Below are 18054 nucleotides of genomic sequence, written 5' to 3'. Positions count from 1 at the left end.
GAGCTGCGTGCCAAGGGTTCTTCATACCCGGGGCAGTGCTGAAGGAAGTTGACAGACCTGGGGTTAGCTGGCACTGACAATTGGAGCAACAGTTTAGTACCTTTCTATTTTTTTTCTCCTTTGACACTACTACAATAGCTTATGTTATTTTGTCTTTCTTTGTCTCACATAGAAGGTAGAGGAATTAATTAGCCGTGAAATGACTCAAAGCAAGAAACAAAGATCAAATATGAAGGAAAGCAAGGTGAATAAATACAAATACTTTGGATAGCCAATTCTTGAACATTGAAGGCAAAAATGTCAAGGGAATTATTTTGAAAATGAAGTGGCAAACTGATGAAAGATCAGGTAGTTTCACCAGAATTTGGATTAGTCTCCGTGTGTGTACTCCCCCTCCCCCGCAACTGAGAAACAGAGTATTTAATTTAAGGAAAAATAATACATAGTGGAGATCAATATACAGTCATTGAAGCAGAAATTATTGGAGGAAAACAGTGCAAATTGGAGTATTCAGAAGAAAATCAGTATTACAATTCTACTATCATTGTATATGAACCTATTAAAACATAATTGGCAACTTTCATCTACTAGAAATTGTTCCCTCTTACAAACAGATATTGGCATAAATTCAGACACGTTAACTATGTTCCAAGTAGTGTTAATGTATTTTTTCTCATATCCCCAATTACTACAGCATATTCATTTTGATTTAAAAACCCAGAGCACAGCTTAATTCTAACAAATAATTTAATTTTAGAAAACTATTTATTGAATCCTACTAAATTGTATTTTTTCCCATAGAGTACTGCCATATAAAGTTGAATTATCAAACTTAGCTTCCTATTATTTCTAGCCTTTTGCCTCTAGGACTTTTCTACTCTTTTATCTGAAAGAAACAATCCCACCTCAATTTTCTTATTGAACATGTTTTACCTATAACTGATCAGAACACAGTCACCCTAGAAGCAGATTTATTTAGAGGACAGATACTAATCCAGTTACTGAGAAATTAAACTGTTGAATCAGTTTTTTGTTTGGCTGCACCGCGCGGCTTGTGGGATCTTAGTTGCCCGACTAGGGCCCTCGGCAATAAGAGTGTGGAGTTCTAACCACGGACCACCGGGGAACTCCCTGATGAATCAGTTTTTAATCCTGATAAACTCTTTAACACATGTCGGCAGTGTCTGTATTTTTTTTTCTTGAGGTCGTTTATATTGTCAATATCTTCACTATCTGTTTTCTCTTAGTGGAGATAGACTCTGATGAGGTGAAATATAAGGTGTTCCTGGAGAGACTACGCTCTAGTTACAAAGCAGAAGAATGGTCACCGCAAGCCCTTCCTTCTATTTCTGGCAGATGGCTGTGAGATCTCATAAACAGTAAGAACTACTTGTGACTTGATTTCTCCAGCTCTTAAAAGGGGTATAACATGTATCAAGATCCATCTTGTGCTGATAGAAACCTGCAGACAATATGCAAGAGTTAATTGACAATTTCTGTAGAAATTGTTCCCAAGTTTTGATGAAGATATTCTATTTCAAAATTTTATCCTTTTCTCAGATAATAAAACTGTGATCTTAAAGTGGGCTTCAACACGAAGCTTATTTTTATAAGATAAACTCCCGCATAGCCTACATTTAATATAACTTTAAAAATAAAACTTTGTTCAAGTGAATAATTTTCTGTGGAAATCATGAAAAAGAGGCTTTTCAAAATGACTACTAAAATAATTATTACCTTTTGAGCTAATATAATCATAGTGCTGCTATGGTATAAAATGAAAAAAATTGTGGCAAAAGCAATAATCATTTGTGCTTCCAATAATCGATCTAACAAAAATTTTACTGATGGAACAAAATGGTTTAGAAGGTATCTGCTTTAATATCAATCTCGTTATTATTGCCATTATTATAACAATAGAGCATGCATTAAATAATAAATATGGCACATGATAGGTGGAGGAGACATACTCTGGATGATGCAAAATGACTCTTCCAACACCCTTGGGTCATAATCACAGGCAGGCATAGTCTAGCTTTTAGCTCTCAGTGGATAACATGGGCTCCCTTTTGAATTGGTTAATGGCATGGTATTTGGAGAGTGAAAGAAGAGCATGCATGACTACTTGGTTAGTTTTAGAATGGATTCATCCACTTGGAAGGGGAATGGATTAGGTGACTTGAAGAAAAAAATCCCTTTCGATGTTGATATTCTATCATTCTAGCCTTTTTGGAAAGTAATTCATAGATTTGATCCTGGTACCTCAGGACTTTAAATGCTATAGTAGACACGGAGATATGTACACATAAGATTGTTCACCCAGCGAACCTAATACATTTTCTTCAATGCCTTTGTGGTTATGCTGCTGCTTTTAAAAATACCAGCAAGTAAAAAGCTAGACTTATTCTATCTTGGTCTGTTGCCACAGTCCATGTGTACTGCAAACATGGCTGCTGTTGTTACTGTCAGTGTCAGCTGGTGTGGAAAGGCCTAGAAGCTCTGCCTTGGAGGTGAGAGACAGGAAAGGCGAAGCCAGGACATTGGCCGTGGCACAAGTAATAGTCATAAACTCCTTGATCACTCTCTCCTAGTTTTGATTAAACTGAGTGTTGATAGATTGATTAAGGTTCCTTCTAAACTTTCAGGACATCTGCTGCCACCAAATGTTAGTGTCTCAGAGGCATTATGCAGTAATAGAAAATGGAAAACTGAAACTCTTCTTATTTCATATCCGTGAAGAGCAAGTAAATTTTATCTTTAACTTTTGTGCCTCCTACCTCTAAAACATCATTAAGTGCTATCTTGAAAAGGGCTTTTATTTATTTCCCACCATTATTAGAATACAGTGTAGAATCATTTACCAATAGGCCAAGGTCATTAATTTAAAAAAGTTCTACGCCTCCTTATTTCTTAAAATTGCTAACTGCCAGCACTGTAGACTGGGAGAATGGAAAGAGAGAGGATTTTAAAGGAAGGTGGATGTTGTTCAGACTCCATGTCTACTAAATGTGGGACCTTGATAGAGTTAGTCTTTCTGACTCTTGTTTCCTCACCTATAAAATAAGGATACTACAACGTAATTTATAGTGTTGTTATACTTGACATACAGGCAGTAGTAAATAAATGGTATGGAATGTGGGATTTGTTGTAGGGATTTGACCTTAAACAATTGAGAGATTGCATTGAAGAGCTTATATACAGTTATTGCTTCTGTGTTGGATGCTGCAGCTTGAAGTCAGCAGGACTGGCAATTGGGAAGAAAGATAGACAAGAAGTAGGGGAGAGTAAGCACAAACTGGAAACTAGAGGGATGGCCTGGAGCCCTCAGAGATGAAATGGAACCCACATGGGTCTCTCACTGCTTCCAGGCCTCCCACTTCAATGAGATGGATGACTTGCTGGGGCAGCTGGTGCCCTTCATCACAGAGCTAAAGAGGCGCCTAGTACAGGAGTGGGAGGAGCTGGAGGAGCCGTGGCCTGGTTGTTGCTTCATTCCAAGGTGAGCCGGCAGATTAGTGACAATGTGTGTGAGCTGCAGTCATGCCTGGTGCCCTACAGTAGCCTTCTGAGTATGAAACGAATGTGGTGGCTGTTTCCTTCCACCTTCAAATCTCACGTAAAATGTCTCTTGTGGCCCACATGAGTCTAGAACTATATAGGGAGGGGCATTCTGGCAGACACAGTTCCAGTGAGCCAAGTTGACACAAAACAAAGCCACCATAGTATCTATTGTTATTAAGAATTCTTCCCAGAAGTTCTCTTAATCACTCAGCTTATTCTAATACCTTGTATGCATTACCATTCCAATTTCTCATAGTACTCAGAACGCCCATAGTGCAATCTCTGCCCTTCAATTTATCTCTATATCAGTGGTTCTCAACCAAGGTGATTTCGCCCTGAGGGGACATTGGCAATGTCTGGAGACAATTTGGGGCTGTCATGACAGGGGGAGAGTGCTACTGGCATCTAGTGGGTAGAGATCAGGGTTGCTAAATGTCCAATAACGCACAGAGAGGCCATCCCACAGCAAAGAACTATCCTGGTCAAAATGTCAATAGTGATGAGATTGAGAAAGCCTGGTGTGCAGTTACCTTTGCATCTGTCCCTAATATTTCTCAGGAAGAAATTACTCCTTTTCTAAAGTCAGTTCCTTCACCTTTGCTTTTCTTATTCTCATCGACTCTTCAAGAACCCCATTCAGTCTCTTCTTTCTCTGTTTTTACCTCACAGACTTAACAGATTTAACAGATTAAAACAATCACATTTGCTTTTCCCCTTAGCTCTTGGAAATTACCATGCATTTACTACCTCCTTCTTTAATTAGCAAACTCTCTAACTGAATGATCCATGTTGGTTACTCATTTCCTCCGTACCTCTAGCCACCTGGTACCTCTCAGCAAAACTCTTTTAAGTTAGTAATGAGCTTATTCTGGCCAATTTGTGGATTTTTTAAAAAGCAAAATTAATTGACTTTGCAGTCCATTTCATTTCATTTCCTATATATACTGTCCTTAAATTCTCTCTCTTATCCCCCACTGAAATCATCATGTCAGTATCATAACAAAACGTTTGTAGTCAACATCTCCAATGACTTCCAGGCTGGTATATACCATGGACACTTCTCATCCTCTTCTTACGTACCTTCTTAGCAGTACTTGACACTTTTTTTTTTTGGCCACATGGCATGTGGGATCTTAGTTTCCCAACCCCGGATCGAACCCGTGCCCCCTGCAGTGGAAGCGCAGAGTCTTAACCACTGGACCACTAGGGAAATCCCAGTACGTGACACTTTTAATTAATTAATTAATTAATTTTTATCTGTGTTGGGTCTTCGTTTCTGTGCGAGGGCCTTCTTTAGTTGTGGCAAGCGGGGGCCACTCTTCATCGCGGTGCACGGGCCTCTCACTATCGCAGCCTCTCCTGTTGTGAAGCACAGGCTCCAGACGCGCAGGCTCAGTAGTTGTGGCTCACGGGCCTAGTTGCTCCGCGGCATGTGGGATCTTCCCAGACCAGGGCTCGAACCCGTGTCCCCTGCATTGGCAGGCAGATTCTCAACCACTGCGCCACCAGGGAAGCCCCGACGCTTTTGATCATTCCTTTTTTGAAGCGCTTTCTTCACTTGGCTCAGCAGAAGTCCACACTCTCCTGGTTTTTCTCCTACCACACTCCTTCTCAGTCTCCTCTGCTGCTCTCTCCTCCACTTCTTGACCTTTTAATTTTGGAGGCTCCCATGACTCACTTTTGAAACCTCTTCTATTTTGTATCTACAGTCCCTTCCTGATGACCTCCTCCAGCCTCACGGCTTTAGATATTATCTGTATATTGATGACCCCAAATTTATTTTATTTTATCAAAAAAATTTTTTTATTGAAGTGTAGTTGATTTACAATGTTGTGCCAATCTCTGCTGTACAGCAAAGTGACTCCGTTATACACATACATTCTTTTTTTAAAAATTTTTATTCATTTATTTATTTATTTTTATTTTTGGCTGAGTTGGGTCTTTTTTTTTTTTTAACATCTTTATTGGACTATAATTGCTTTACAATGGTGTGTTTCCTTCTGCTTTATAACAAAGTGCATCAGCTATACGTATACATATATCCCCATATCTCCTCCCTCTTGCATCTCCCTCCCTCCCACCCTGCCTATCCCACCTCTCTAGGTGGTCACAAAGCACGGAGCTGATCTCCCTTTGCTATGCGACTGCTTCCCATTAGCTATCTATTTTACATCTGGTAGTGTATATATGTCCATGCCACTCTCTCACTTCGTCCCAGCTTATCCTTCCTCCTCCCCGTGTCCTCAAGACCATTCTCTACATCTGCGTCTTTATTCCTGTCCTACCCCTTGGTTCTTCAGAACCTTTTTTTTTTTTAATATTCCATATATATGTGTTAGCATACGGTATTTGTTTTTCTCTTTCTGACTTACTTCACTCTGTATGATAGTCTCTAGGTCCATCCACTTCACTACAAATAACTCAATTTCACTTCTTTTTATGGCTGAGTAATATTCCATTGTATATATGTGCCACATCTTCTTTATCCATTCATCTGTCGATGGACACTTAGGTTGCTTCCATGTCCTGGCTATTGTAAATAGAGCTGCAATGAACATTGTGGTACATGACTCTTTTTGAATTATGGTTTTCTCAGGGTATATGCCCAGTAGTGGGATTGCTGGGTCGTATGGTAGTTCTATTTTTAGTTTTTTGAGGAACCTCCATACTGTTCTCCATAGTGGCTGTATCAATGTACATTCCCACCAACAGTGCAAGAGGGTTCCCTTTTCTCCACACCCTCTCCAGCATTTATTTTTTGGAGATTTTTTGATGATGGCCATTCTGACCAGTGTGAGGTGATACCTCCTTGTAGTTTTGATTTGCATTTCTCTCATGATTAGTGATGTTGAGCATCCTTTCATGTGTTTGTTGGCAATCTGTATATCTTCTTCGGAGAAACATCTATTTAGGTCTTCTGCCCATTTTTGGATTGGGTTGTTTGTTTTTTTGACATTGAGCTGCATGAGCTGCTTGTATATTTTGGGGATTAATCCTTTGTCAGTTGCTTCGTTTGCAAATATTTTCTCCCATTCTGAGGGCTGTCTTTTCGTCTTGTTTATGGTTTCCTTTGCTGTGCAAAAGCTTTTAAGTTTCATTAGGTCCCATTTGCTTATTTTTGTTTTTATTTCCATTTCTGAGTTGGGTCTTTGTTGCTGCACACAGGCTTTCTCTAGTTGCGGCGAGCGGGGGCTAGTCTTTGTTGCGGTGCGCGGGCTTCTAATTTCAGTAGCTTCTCTTGTTGCGGAGCATGGGCTCTAGGCACACGGGCTTCAGTAGTTGTGGCACGTGGGCTTCAGTAGTTGTGGCTTGCAGGCTCTAGAGCGCAGGCTCAGTAGTTGTGGCGCATGGGCTTATTTGCTCTGCAGCACGTGGGATCTTCCTGGACCAGGGCTTGAACCTGTGTCCCCTGCATTGACAGGCGGATTCTTAACCACTGCACCACCAGGGAAGCCCTACATTCTTTTTTAATATTCTTTTCTATTATGGTTTATCACAGGATATTCAATATAGTTCCCTGTGCTATACATTAGGACCTTGTTGTTTATCCATTTTGTATGTAATAGTTTGCATCTACCAACCCCAAACTCCCAGTCCATCCCTCTCCCTTTTCCCCTCCCCCTTGGCAACCATAAGTCTGTTCTCTGTGTCTATGAGTCTGTTTCTGTTTTGTAGATTGGTTTATTTGTGCCATATTTTAGATTCCACATATAAGTGATATCATACGGTATTTGTCTTTCTCTTTCTGACTTACTTCACTTAGTATGATAATCTCTATTTGCATCCATGTTGCTGCAAATGGCATTATTTCATTCTTTTTTATGGTTGAGTAGTATTCCATTGTATATATGTACCATGTCTTCTTTATCCATTCCTCTGTTGATGGACATTTAGGTTGTTTCCATGTTTTGGCTATTGTGAACAGTGCTGCTGTGAACATAGGGGTGCATGTATCTTTTTGAATTATAGTTTTGTCTGGGTATATTCCCAGGAGTGGGATTGCTGGATCATATGGTAATTCTATTTTTAGTTTTCTGAGGAATCTCCATACTGTTCTCCATAGTGGCTGCACCAATTTACATTCCCACCAACAGTGTAGGAGGGTTCCATTTTCTCCACATCCTCTCCAGCATTTGTTAGTTGTAGACTTTTTAATGATGGCCCTTCTGACCGGTGTGAGGTGGTACCTCATTGTAGTTTTTAAAATTAATTAATTAATTAATTAATTTTGGCTGCGTTGGGTCTTTGTTGCTGCGCGTGGGCTTTCTCTAGTTGCGGTGAGCAGGGGCTGCTCTTCGCTGCTCTTGCGGTGCGCCGGCTTCTCATTGCGGTGACTTCTCTTGTTGCAGAGCACGGGCTCTAGGTGTGTGGGCTTCAGTAGTTGTGGCACGTGGCCTCAGTAGTTGTGGCTCATGGGCTCTAGAGCGCAGGCTCAGTAGTTGTGGCGCACGGGCTTAGTTGCTCCGTGGCATGTGGGATCTTCCCGGACCAGGGCTCGAACCCATGTCCCCTGCATTGGAAGCCAGATTCTTAACCACTGTGCCACCAGGGAAGCCCGCTTCATTGTAGTTTTGATTTGCATTTCTCTAATAATTAGTGATGCTGAACACTTTTTCATGTGCCTACTTGCCATTTGTATGTTTTCTTTGGAGAAATGTCTATTAAGGTCTTCTGCCCATTTTTCAATTGGGTTATTTGTTTTTTTGTTGTTGAGTTGTATGAGTTGTTTGTATATTTTGGATGACCCCAAATTTATAGCTGTAGTCTGGACCTAGGTGCTGATCTCTGGAGTCCTATATTCAATTACCTTCCCAGAATCTCCACTTGCTTTTCCCAATGGAAATATCAACCTATTATGCTAAAAACTGGGCTCCTGGTGTTTTCCTACATCTCAGGAAATGTCAACTTTATCCTTCCAGTTACCCAGACCCAATGCTTTGGAATAATCCTCAACACTCTCTCTCACAAAGTGTATACAGTCAGTCAGAAAATATCATCACTTCTGTCTTCAGCATACATTTAGAATCCAACCACTTTTCATCACTTGTAGTGCTAGACCGCCACATGTACTTCGCAGACCAATGCACCATTATCTCTCACCCAGATTCTCCAGTCCCCCAACTGTGCTCCCCTTCACTCATGCTTAATCTCTTCCACACTAACAAAAGGTTCTCCAGCCATACCGCTGGACTTCTCTCCAGAGTACGCTTTTGTAACAGTGAATCTCCTAATTTTAGCATCTTTTGCAATCTGGGTAGTCTGGGAATTTCCCAGATCAACAAGTCCTGTTCCTTTTGGCTTAGTGATTCTTTCCTCAGTATGTCTCTTTCCTCTAGCATTTTAGTACAAGCAGCAAGGAGAAGCCAGGCTGTATCTCAAGGCTATGCTTGGGAATCTCCTCAGCTAATATCTGAATTCATCGCTTACAAGTTCTTGTTTCCCACACAACTGTAGGTCACAATTCAGTGAATTTCTCTGCCACTGTATAACAAGGATTGCCTTTCTTCCATTTTCCACTAGGATGTTTCTCATTTCCTTCTGAGACCCTTGAGCAGCACGTTTAATGTTCACATTCTACCAGTATTCTGTTTGAGACAATATACATATTCTCCAAGATGATACAGGTTTCCTCTTTTGTGCTTCTCCCTTCTTTCTGAGCTCTCAGCAGCATTGTCCTTAATGCTTATATTTCTGTCAGTAGTTTGTTTAAAGCAATTTAGGTTTTATGTATCATGTGCCTCAAAATTCTTCTATCCTTTGTCCATTACCAACTCCGAAACCACTTCCACATTTTTAGGTATTTGTTACAGCAGTACCCCACTCCTTGGTACCAAAATCAGTATTGGTTTCCCTTGGCTGCTGTAACAAGTTACCACAATCTTGGTGGCTTAAAATAATAGAAATTTATTCTCTTGTAGTTCTGGAGGCCAGGAGTCAGAAATAAGTATCACTGAGTCAAAATCAAGGTGTGGGCAGGGTTGTTCTCACCCTGGAGGCCCTAGGGGAGAATAATTTCCTTGTCTCTTCCAACTTCTAGTGGATACTGGGCAATCCTTGGCTTGTGGCTGCATCACACTAGTCCTCAAGGCCAGGATCTTCAAGTCTCTCGCTGCTCTGTCTTTACACTGCCTTCTCCTCTCTGTGTGTTGAATCTCCCTCTGCCTCCCTTTTCCTTGGGTAAGGCCAATTAGCAAACACAGATGATCTATGATATCTACCAACCCAGCTTTTAAACTCTCATGCCCATTGCTTTGGTGGAGTTGAGTTCAGACTGTCTTTCTTCCCTATTTCAATAGCCTTGAATAAAGTCTTCCTTACCTGCTTAACTTCGTCTGGTGCAATTTTTGCCTTGACAGTGGTTTCAGATACTAACCATCACCCTTTAATCACTTCCATCAAGACTCTCCAATATGAATATAAATGTGATATTACTTTTAGAGAAACTTATTAAATAACTCTTTATTTTCATTCCCCCTAAATTATGGCATGTTAATGCTAAGAAAAGCATGAGAGAATATGACTCTTGATCCCCTCTTGCTGGATATGTCCTCTTTTACCATCTCATTTTTATAAATTCCCTGATCAATAACCTCGTTATGCTTATTTTTCCTCATTTGCAGCTGTTAAATGGTAATTAAAAAAAAGATAAATATGTGACTTCCATGCAGATATAAAATGAATAATTATTAAAGATTTTATTTAACTCATGAATCAGTGAGGAAATCAAGTAGATGTTTAACAGTTCAAAAGAAAATCCTGGCTTCTCCACAGTGACGGAGGGAGGTCAATTAACTCTCTTTGGACAGCACAGATTTGTATAACTATAGATAAGAATTATTTTTCACTGCCATCAGTTATCTATAATTTAAAGAGATGTAGAATAGCTGCCATAGAATCATAAACAGATAATATGGAGACATGCTATAGATAACACATAGTTTTTCCTTTGAAGCACAAATTTTTCCCTCCAGAGCCTAGATTCATTTTCCACTATTGGCAGAGCTGCAGTATGAAAGTGCTGGAGAACTGTGAAAATTTCTCAGCATTAAGGTTTGGATAACTGTTTTATTCATAACAAGAAAGGGATACAAGGTTAGAGTATTTTCAACAGAAGCAGCCAATGAGCCTGAGAAAGGATTTAGTGAAAGGACTGTTACATTAAAGGAGAATGAAGTTCAAACTCTCAAGATGGAAGGGAGCTTCAGCTTTTGTGCTACTGATAACATAAGGAAGGAGAAACATCATACTCTGAAGTATGATTCTGCTTACAGACACCTAGGACCAAGATAATTGAGCCAGACAGTCCTGGGATGAGTCTGCAAAAACCTGGGCAGAAGGTATGCTCAAAAGGGAAATTCAGGGGGCATGAGATGAAAGGGTGTTAAACTGTTTGGTGGTTCATCATGACCCCAAAAATCCTCAATGCCAAGTTTCATCAGCCCTGAGTGATCTTTGCTCTCAGTTTGGTGTGCAACGTCATGTGGCATAAAGTAGTCATTGTTAAATGTCCTACATCTTAGGGACAATAAGAACAATATGCAAATTAACCATGGGTAATGTTCCTGGCCATATACAATTATGGGTATTTAAAATTTTTAGATGCAAATTAAACCCAAAGTTCCTTGCAAATAGTGCCAATTTTCCTCCAAATAACATGTTGCAGAGATAGAATAATTTACCATAAGCGCCTGTACCAGCAACAGTAGCTTGGCACATATATAGATGCTATTCAATCAGTGTGTGTGGTATTGACTGATTTGAAAAGCATCCAAGAACAGTTTCCATTTTTCTATGATAAAAAAAATTTGATGCTCAGTTATTGAAAAAGAAGTGCTGACTTCAAACAGAGTGGTTTGGCGTTGTGCTAACATGCATACTAACTATACCTTCACTTTTCCATCGTGTTCCTATATGTTAAATGTTGTTTACATCCTCTCCTTACAGGGGAACCAAAACATAGAACACAGGGACACAGTAGCAGCATAAATGTAAATAAACATGCGTTATTTCATGAAAAAAAAATCCAGCCTGGGGAAACCTCTCCGCATGCTGTAGATGTTGGGTTACCTAGAACCTCATAGTCTCCAGATGTGTTTGTAATCATATGTGTAATGTGCCTTGATTGCTAAGTAATAGGCCTATTGAAATGGGCAACATGGAAATAAAACACACTGACCTCTGATTATAGAGACTCTATGAACTACTTCTTATAAACCACAAGGGTATACAGAACGGTGGTTTCAAAGCTGATCTTCTGTAGCAGTTTCTGCTCTTTCTTCTCTTCCTCCTCCTTCATTTGGACATAAGTAGTTTGTGGAGAGTGGAATAGGAGACAATACAATACAAAATTAAAAAGAAAAACAAACTAATACAATGTGAAATATTGAAAGAGAATATTCTAAACATGCAAATGATTACTTATCTGAATTTGAACCACAGTGAATAAACAAATCCTTCAGAAAATAGGAACACATTAGGGTACATTTTGAAACCAAGACTGGAAGATTGTATATCAAATTATGCTCATGGTCTTTGGGTGGTAGCTGTTTTCTTTAAAATAATTTACTGTAATCTACTTTATAAAACTTAATTAAAAACTTACTTTTATTTATTTATTGGTTTGCATTTTTATTTATTTTTATGATTTTTTTAACATCTTTATTGGAGTATAATTGCTTTACAGTGGTGTGTTAGTTTCTGCTGTATAACAAAGTGAATCAGCTATACATATACATATATCCCCATATCTCCTCCCTCTTGTGTCTCCCTCCCACCCTCCCTCTCCCACCCTTCTAGGTGGACACAAAGCAGCAAGTTGATCTCCCTGTGCTATGCGGCTGCTTCCTGCTAGCTATCTATTTTACATTTGGTAGTGTATATATGTCCATGCCACTCTCTCACTTCGTCCCAGCTTCCCTTTCCCCTTCCCTGTGTCCTCACGTCCATTCTCTACGTCTGTGCCTTTATTCCTGTCCTGCCCCTAGGTTTTTCAGAACCATTTTTTTTTTTTTTTAGATTCCATATATATGTGTTAGCATATGGTATTTGTTTTTCTCTTTCTGACTTACTTCACTCTGTATGACAGACTCTAGGTCCATCCACCTCACTACAAATAACTCAATTTCATTTCTTTTTATGACTGAGTAATACTCCATTGTGTATATGTGCCACATCTTCTTTATCCATTCATCTGTCGATGGACACCTAGGTTGCTTCCATGTCCTGGTTATTGTAAATAGTGCTGCAATGAACATTGTGGTACATGACTCTTTTTGAATTATGGTTTTCTCAGGGTATATGCCCAGTAGTGGGATTGCTGGGTCATATGGTAGTTCTATTTTTAGTTTTTTGAGGAACCTCCATACTGTTCTCCATAGTGGCTGTATCAATGTACATTCCCACCAACAGTGCAAGAGGGTTCCCTTCTCTCCACACCCTCTCCAACATTTATTGTTTGTAGATTTTTTGATGATGGCCATTCTGACTGGTGTGAGATGATACCTCATTGTAGTTTTATTTTGCATTTCTCTAATGATTAGTGATGTTGAGGATCCTTTCATGTGTTTGTTGGCAATCTGTATATCTTCTTTGGAGAAATGTCTATTTAGGTCTTCTGCCCATTTTTGGATTGGGTTGTTTGTTTTTATGATATTGAGCTGGATGAGCTGCCTGTATATTTTGGAGATTAATCCTTTGTCAGTTGCTTCGTTTGCAAATATTTTCTCCCATTCTGAGGGCTGTCTTTTGGTCTTGTTTATGGTTTTCTTTGCTGTGCAAAAGCTTTTAAATTTCATTAGGTCCCATTTGTTTACTTTTGTTTTTATTTCCTTTTCTCTAGGAGGTGGGTCAAAAAGGATCTTGCTGTGATTTATGTCATAGAGTGTTCTACCTATGTTTTCCTCTAAGAGAAAAACTTACTTTTATCTTTGTTAAGATGGACGTTTAAAAATTTTCATAATGAGGCACAAAAGTTACAAAAGGCCTTTGAAATCTGTGCTGAAGTGTCATTTCCAGTTTTGCTTTCATAATACATTTATGTATTATAAAATCATAAATATGTATGATATATATGAGTTTTAATACTTTTTATTCTATTGAGTGACTTAAAATATTTTTATACCTTTATTGCTTAATATATTGATATTTTGTGATATCATAAAAAAATCTTCCAATGTAGTATTTTAGAATTATAGTTTAATTCCAAATAAATTATACATACATCCATGGAATATATATGTATATAAATATAGAATATGTATATATAATTGGAATATATTCATATATACATATTTGTGTATAGAGAATCCCATGTGTATGTATATATATAAAATCACTTTCTTCTTCTGTTATTAGGCATTAGTTTGATTTAAATATATTTATCCTATTAAGAGTAAATGTCATATAAACAGAGTGATATAACTTTATATTCTTCTTCTTCAATATACAGTTTCTTTTCACTTATTCAAGTATGTAATACTTTTCAGATAATCATCTGAATTTTTACTTCATAAAGGATGCATTCTACCTTAATTGATTCTTAAGCAACCAAAAATCCTTGAACACTTTCTGAATAAGTCATCTATCTATCCCATTATCATCTCAAAAGAAACCAGTAATACTTCTCCCACATATTCTATTATTGTCAATTTTTATTAATCATACTCTAGACCATTTGGAAGTTATCATTTATCTGTTATTTTAAAATTAAATTCATTGCATTCTTTTTCTCAACTTTTTATAAGGTTGATACAGAGCTCAGCTATGTGCCTCTCTAGTTTCTGCTAGAAAGTATAAGAGGATGACAGCAAGAAGAGCTCGTTTATTTATTGCAGGATCTTTAGGAGAGCATATTATGAAAGGCAGAAAACACAGCAATCTGAACTCTGGTTTCTAAGCCAAACTTCATTCTGTCAGATGGAAAGCCCTTGTACACAGCAAGAGATGTATCTGATGAATCAGCAGCTGAGCTGAAATGAGGCTTGAATAGACCAACTACTTGAGGTAGCTCTTTATTAGCCCTCCCTGTTAAGAAATGATAATATGGGACGTCTAGCTGTTGAGAAGTCTCTAGACCACTTCAGAAACTCCCTTCCCATATTCAGTGACTCATCCTAAATGTAGGCTTGCCTTCTATCTAGTTGAGACAAGAAAAAAAAAGGAGGTTCTTATAGCTTTGACTTCAGTAGGTTATCAAAAAGGATATCAATAGGTTATCCTAGTAGGAAGTCTCCAGTTCCCTGAAAATCTGTAAGAAATAACATTTAAATTCATTGAATTTCTCTACCCCATATAGAACATCGAGTTTTATGAGCCATTAGTCTTGTTTTGGAAATAAAGGAATATCTCTCCCTTACAAGGCTTTTGTAGAAAACTGTTTTCCTATGTGTCCACATATTATGAAAATCCAGATTTGAGATTCAAATAGAAATGTTTCTTCCCTGGATACCCAGAGACTCACCGCCTTTTACAGTGTAACTCTGAAAGTTTCTGCTTCCTTCCTGAAGGCAGCACTCTTGTCTGAGCAGACCTCATGTTGGCAACTGACGGACACCTTAAAAACTCCCTTGCATATTTGACAGGAAAATCATACCAGCCCTTTGGTAGAGAGAAGGGGAAAGTCATTCTAGCAAGAGAATGACAGCCATTTTGATCAAGGGGTTTGGTGTTTGATCTCTGCATGTATGTGCTTGGATCTGAAGAGGAGAAAGTGTGTGATGAGAATGTTGGGAAAGCAAAGGTCCCAGGATTATAGACAGACTTCTTCAAATATTAGTAAACTAATTTTTACTGAAAATTAGAATAATGTAATCATAAAGAAGTAAATTCCCAGGCAAGAAACACGTCTCTTTCCAAGATTTTTGTGTTCAGCTGAGCCACAGTTAACTCTGAGGTGTCCAATACTGAGGAGTGAGGGTCTTTTCCTCTTAGAGTTAGTTATACTGATAGTTTATTTAAATTTTTAATCTAATTGTGTGTTATAGAATTTGGGGAGAATGGGTAGTCTTGCATACTAGGGAAAAGGTTTTGCAATATCCCCAAAGAGTAGATACATCACCAAACTTAATTGAGGAACTTGGAAATGTAGAAGAAGAATATCTAAGCAAACATGAGATCAAACACAAGACAGAAAAACTGCCTTTATCTGCCAAGGAAATTAGGTGAGGTCATCTTAAATCCTTGACAGAAAGATGTTCTTGTGAGTAAAGCTAGAGAAAAAGCCTATTCACAAAAAAAAGGCCATGGCATGCAGTATTATTTAGCTCTCCTTGTCTGGTGGAATATTTGAATTTATCATGTTGAATTTTCCCTTATCTAATATGAACAATTATAATAAAATTTCCAAGGAGGAGCTCTGAGTCCAAATATCATTGTTTAATAAGTCTTTGTCCAATAACAAGTAAATTATCACTGTATTTGATGTTATATCAGTTTGAGTTTTAAAAAGCAATCTGAAAGTTCCTTTAATTGAAGAAGTATATGCAGATCCATTTCTTCCAGTCTCACTGTGGAAAACGAAATCTAGAAGCATATTGTACAAGATTCAGAATTTCCATAATTTTCATTAGCAAGTAGTTTGCAAGTTTCCAAGAAGGAAGGGGGATGTATTTTCAGTGTGTCCTCCACAGAGAGTTTCATGAAGAAAATAAGTAGTTGAGGTAATTTTTATTGTATTCAATTTTTAATTAAAAAAAAAATAAATTTATTTATTTATTTATTTATTTTTGGCTGCGTTGGGTCATTGCTGCACGTGGGCTTTCTCTAGTTGCAGTGAGTGGGGGCTACTCTTTGTTGCAGTGCACAGGCTTCTCATTGCGGTGGCTTCTCTTGTTGCGGAGCACAGACTCTAGGCGCATGGGCTTCAGTAGTTGCAGCACGCGGGCTCAAGAGTTGCGGCACACAGGCCCTAGAGGCATGGGCTTCAGTAGTTGTGGTGCACAGGCTCAGTAGTTGTGGTGTGTGGGCTCTAGGGTGCGTGGGCTTAAGTAGTTGTGGTGCACGGGCTCAGTAGTTGTGTCTCGTGGGCTCTAGAGTGCCGGCTCAGTAGTTGTGGTGCACGGGCTTAGTTGCTTCATGGCATGTGGGATCTTCCTGTACCAGGGCTCAAACCTGTGTCCCCTGCACTGGCAAGCAGATTCCTTTTTTTAAAAAATTAAATTAAATTTATTTTATACAGCAAGTTCTTATTGGTTATCTGTTTTATACAAATTAGTGTATATATGTCAATCCCAATCTCCCAATTCATCCCACCCCCCAACCCCCCACTTTCCCCCCTTGGTGTCCATACGTTTGTTCTCTACATCTGTGTCTCTATTTGGCAGGCAGATTCTTAACCACTGCATCACCAGGGAAGTCCTCGATTTTTAATTTTTAATGGTATTTTCAAATTTGATGTTAAAAATTTAAAAGTGTTACTTTTAAAAAATTGAAATATAGTTGATGTATAATATTATTATAAGTTACAGGTGTACAATAGAGTGATTCACAATTTTTAAAGGTTATACTCCATTTATAGTTATTATAAAATATTTGCTATATTCCCTGTATTGTACAATATATCCTTGTAGCTTATTTTATACCTAATAGCTTGTACCTCTTAATCCCTTACCCCTATATTGCGCCTCCCCACTTTCCTCTCCCCACTGGTGACCACTAGTTTGTTCTCTGTATCTCTGAGAGTCTTCTTCTTTTTTGTTATATTCACTAGTTTGTTGTATTTTTTAGATTCCACATATAAGTGATACCATACAGTATTTGTCTTTCTCTGTCTGACTTATTTCACTTAGCATAATGCCCTCCAAGTCCATCCATGTTGCTGCAAATGGCAAAATGTTATTCTTTTTTACGGCTGAGTAGTATTCCATTGTGTGTGTGTGTGTGTGTGTGTGTGTGTGTGTGTATCTCTCTCTATATCACATCTTCTTTATCCATTCATCTGTTAATGGACATAAAATTGTTACTTTTATTTATTAAAAATTTTTATTATTATTATTTTTTTTCAGTGTTGTGCTGAAAACCTGATTGTTGGTTGAATAATGAATGGGGAATGGGGACAAAAGAGGACATGGAGATAAGACTCTTTCAAGAGATTTGGCTGAGTGGAGAACAGGTGGACAAAAAAGCAAGCCCTTTTTTGTTTTTTTTTTTTGAATTTTTGAATTTTATTTTATTTATTTTTTTATACAAAATTGTTACTTTTAATATGATGTCTTCAAATGGCGATGACATTGGGTAGAGAATAGACTTAGCATAGGAAACATATTTATCAATCAATTACTATTTTAATAATAATAAGATGAATAGCATTGAGGTCATCCACTGGAGTGAAAAAAGTTAACTTACTAATAAAAAATAAACAAGTGAAATGCTATGGAAACTTGCTTGGCAAACAATATGATTTGAGTTGGAAGACTATTTTCTTATGTTAGAAATCAATAAACTAGTTCTGTCCAGTAGAACTTTCTACAATGATGGAAATATTCTATAATACAGTGG

The 18054-nt window shown here is 38.2% G+C and overlaps 1 pseudogene; it reads left to right on the top strand.

Annotated features, from left to right (window-relative positions):
- Window positions 1-3386: 3386 nt before the first annotated feature.
- Window positions 3387-18054, top strand: part of LOC137752354 (ADP-ribosylation factor 1 pseudogene) — a 66175-nt pseudogene continuing 51507 nt past the window's right edge.

This window comes from Eschrichtius robustus, chromosome 19 (genome assembly GCF_028021215.1).
Source record: "Eschrichtius robustus isolate mEscRob2 chromosome 19, mEscRob2.pri, whole genome shotgun sequence".
Classification (NCBI taxonomy): Eukaryota; Metazoa; Chordata; class Mammalia; order Artiodactyla; family Eschrichtiidae; genus Eschrichtius; species Eschrichtius robustus.
This window is presented reverse-complemented; position numbering and strand designations above follow the sequence as displayed.